The sequence below is a fragment of the Dermochelys coriacea genome, chromosome 1 (assembly GCF_009764565.3).
Source record: "Dermochelys coriacea isolate rDerCor1 chromosome 1, rDerCor1.pri.v4, whole genome shotgun sequence".
NCBI classification, from domain to species: Eukaryota; Metazoa; Chordata; order Testudines; family Dermochelyidae; genus Dermochelys; species Dermochelys coriacea.
The window spans coordinates 3,117,954-3,121,945 of NC_050068.2; the positions used below are offsets into that span (position 1 = coordinate 3,117,954).

Sequence of the window (3,992 nt, forward strand, 5' to 3'; positions counted from 1 at the left end):
GCCAATGGGAAGGCTAGAACTTTTTAAAATTGTGAAAAAACTCCCCCTTTGTCTGTTTGTTGTTCTCTGGGCTAGAGAGAAACAGGCAGCAGCTATACTGCAGGAAGCTTGAGGCTAGGTATGAACAATTATCAATATCATAGCTAGAAAATACTCATTTAAAACCCCAGATATGTAAGTAGATCAGGAAATGTCTAGGAAGACGCAATTAGGTTATCTCTTTGTATTTCTTTATGGTTTGTGGACTCCTCTGTGCTAAACCAAGATGTTTTTGTTTTGTTTGGTAACCTTTAAGCTGGACCCCAAGAAAGCTATTCTTGGTGCTTAATTCCTGCAGTTACTCTTTTAAAATCTAGCAACAACCTGAGTTTCAAGATGTATTTTCTTTCTTCTTTTTTTTTAATAACATTTACCTTTTTAAGAACATGATTGGATTTCTGTGTCTTAAGAGGGTTGGGCACATGCTTTTTAGTTAGCTGGTGGCAACAGCTGATTTCTTTTTTCTTTTCCTTTCTCAGCTCTTCCCTAGAGGGGGCATGAAAGGGCTTGAGGTTACCCCACAGGAAGGAATTTCCAAGTGCACTTTCCTGGGCTCTCAAAAGGGGATCTGCACTTGGGTGGTGGCAGCAGCTACCAATCCAAGGTCTGAGAAAAAGCTGTAACCTTGGGAGTTTAATATAGCCTGGAGTGGCAAGTACTATTTTTTAGAGTCCTTGCGGGCTCCCATCTTCTCCACTTGAAGTGCCAGAGTGGGGAATCAGCATTGACAGCACCATACTAACTGAGGGGGCTGCAGTCTGCTCCCATCCCTCCCTTGAAGAGGTGGTAAGTCAAAAAAAGGATGAACTGGCAGAAGGGTCAGAATCTGTGGGGACCATGGACTGTTATAACAGGGATAAGGGAGAGACAAGACAGAATTAGGGGGAGAATTAAATCATTAGTATACATTTCTGTATACTAAAGCAAGAAGTGTGGGAAATAAGCAGGAAGAACTCGAAATGCTAGTAAATAAAAAACAACTATTACATAGTTCAGGGGTTCTCAAACTGGGAGTCAGCTCCGCTCAGGGGGTCATGAGGTTCTTACATGGGGGTCAGCCTCCATCCGAAATCCTGCTGTTAGCTGTCAGCCTCCACCACAAATCCTGCTTCACCTCCAGCATTTTAATGGTGTTAAATATATTAAAAAGTGTGCTAATTAATAAGTGGGAGGTGCCAAGATGCTTGCTATGTGAAGTGGGACAGCAGTACAAAAGTTTGAGAACCACTGAGAGATTTGGCATCACAGAGACTTGGTGGGATAATATGCACTACTGGAATATTGGTATAGCAGGGTACAGCTTGCTCAGGAAGGACAGGGAGTAAAAATAAGGAGGATGTGTTGCCTTATATATTAAAAATGTACACACTTGGACTGAGGTTGAGATGGAGATAGGAGACAGATTTGCTGAAAGTTTCCGGGTAAGATAAAAGGTGTAAAATCAAAGTTGATGTCATGGTAGGGGTCTACTGCAGACCACCTAACCAGGAAGAAGAGATGGATGAGGATTTTTTTAAACAACTAACAAAATCACCCAAAGCACAGGACTGTGTAGTTATAGGGAACTTCAACTACTGCAACATCTGTTGGGAAAATATGGTCTGGTAAACTGTAACATCAGCACCCCACAATTACCACCCGGAAAAAGGAATTTCATAAGCTCATTTCCTCATTTGGCTCACACCTAGGGTGCTAGGACTATGTCTAAAGGGTAATAAAGCTGGTTGGGTGCCTTTGTCATGGAAACGTTCCGGTGGGTTTTCTTTATGAATAACGTCGAGGTCTGCTGAATTAGCAGGTTGCCTTACCTGTGAATACTGATAACACTGGAGCTCCAAGGACAGAAGCACTGAGCAGCCTGAACAGCGTTATTGAGACAACGACATTCCAGTCTTCAGCACTTAACAACAGCCGGCGGACACTCTGAGCCCAGAGGTGAGTTGCACACTGCTGACTTATATCCAGCTTCTTGTCCATTGTAATCCCCAGGTCCTTTTCTTAAGAACTGCTGCTTACACAGTCAGTCCCCAGCCTGTAGCATCCTATTTTCTATTTTCTGCTCTTCAGAGAGCTCAGGGAATTCGCCGGGACTCCTGGCCTACAAGAGAGTCCTCAGGGACGGTACAGGAGAATCATAAAGGATGCTGTCCAGCATGCCGAGTGGGAGATGTGAAATTCCTACACTGATTCTCAGGGCTCTACCTTCCTGTCACTGGAAGGAGATTTCCTCTCTCTGTTGACCAGGCTTTTAGTGAGTTGCTTGTTTCTGCATTAAAGTTAGTGCTCAGGGCTCAGTCAAAGACAAGGAACTGATCTTAAAAACAAGAATTTATCTAAATGATTTCTAGTTCATTTGTAGTTCCAATTTACAAGGTAAATCCTTTGGTCTTTCTGTCAATACAAAACAGTTCAAGCTGCCGTGCTGGTGAAGTTCTGCCCAGATGGTTCTTGACTTGAACCTTGGAACCTTCCTGTGTCCTTCTATCTGTCTCATTAGCACCCTGGTCACTGTGGTTAGATGTTTGGCTGTGTGCTGTCCCAGCTCTGCACACACAACTGGCACTGAGGAATGTAGGTTTATGATTGAGCTTTGGGGGAAATTTTAGATAATTAATATGTATGGATAATATAGATATGGTGTATATATTTGTATGATACATATGGGTATAATGCATAAAAAGAATGTGTATATATGGCATCAATTTATATCCAAGCAATCCGTTTCCATCTCAGTAGTGAGGTTTGGCCCTTGTGGCAAATTTCTATTAGGGCAATTACGGTTACCACCTGTATTATTATTAGCAGTAGCTTGAATATTCTGAAATATTGGGATTGGCATTATTACAGTGTGTTCCACAGTGCTATATGTGTGAGAAGTAAAATAGAAATTTGGAGTAATGACATTACAAATGAGGCCTTTATATATAAATGTCCCTATTTATAAATGTAATGAGTTACTGCACATTACTATTCATTCATATTAGAGGTTACCCGTACTGCTGGTTGTCACCCTTTGATAAATTTCACTGGGCAGGAAACAGGAAGGGATTCTCTGACAAATTGGTTTTATTGCTCTGTAATACACCAGTAGCTTTGCTATATCAGGATTTAATATTGATAGCCAGACACTGAACAAGATTGTTTTGAATAACATGTGCCTTACTTAGTATCAGTCACACTTTGGGATCAGTAATACTACATCCTATCAAGGAATTTATTCACCCAATTTATAGTTACCATGTTGTACAGGGAGATGTCAGCAAACCAGTAAAGTGCCTGAAACCACTATGGCTTATTGCTAAAAGCAGCCAAGTGAGCAGGCCGTAAAGTGGCCATGTAGCAAGCTCAACTTGACCAATGCAGGAGGGGAGGGGGTTTTGAGTGCCACAGAAATGGCAGCTTGACCCTAAACCCTTCCTGATAAGAATTGTGTTGAAGTGGCTGATACATGCATTTTAGAAGAGCAGGATGTGCCCCAGGAATGTCTATTGGGGCTTCAGGGCTGTAAATTCTGGAAAAACCCACACCTGGTTAATCAATAATCAGAAGGAACCTCTTGCATAACCATTGGAATTGCTTGCTTAACAAATTTTCCTTAAGGAACATGTCATTCTATTACTAATGTATAAAGAAGGGGGAAAAGTTTGAGGTAGCTGGACTCCTTTTGGACTCTCCCTCTGGATACATTTTGCAGTTCCCATTGGCAGATGGAAGATTTGGCCACCGGAAGCCTGCCGCTGTGTCACTCAAGAGCCACACTCAGCTTTGATAATTGTCAAGGGTTGGGGGAGTTTTACTAACCTGTTGCCGACGTGTGTATGTGCTTGAGACTAAGTAAAGTTTAGCTTTAAGTGAAAGCACTCTTGTGTTGTCCTGTTTGTGCCAGCCATCTATCGGTCGGACGGCCGTGTCTCCCCTGATTTATTTTCTGACAACACCTCGCACAGAGTAAA

At 42.2% G+C, this 3,992-nt stretch overlaps 1 long non-coding RNA gene across 1 annotated transcript; it reads right to left on the minus strand.

Moving 5' to 3' along the window:
- Nucleotides 1-509: 509 nt before the first annotated feature.
- On the minus strand, nt 510-3,319 carry LOC122457496. The gene is made up of 2 exons (XR_006277054.1): nt 3,277-3,319; nt 510-682 (listed from the first exon to the last, which is right to left on the minus strand). It is a non-coding gene; the product is annotated as an uncharacterized LOC122457496 (long non-coding RNA).
- Between the last annotated feature and the right edge of the window lie 673 nt (nt 3,320-3,992).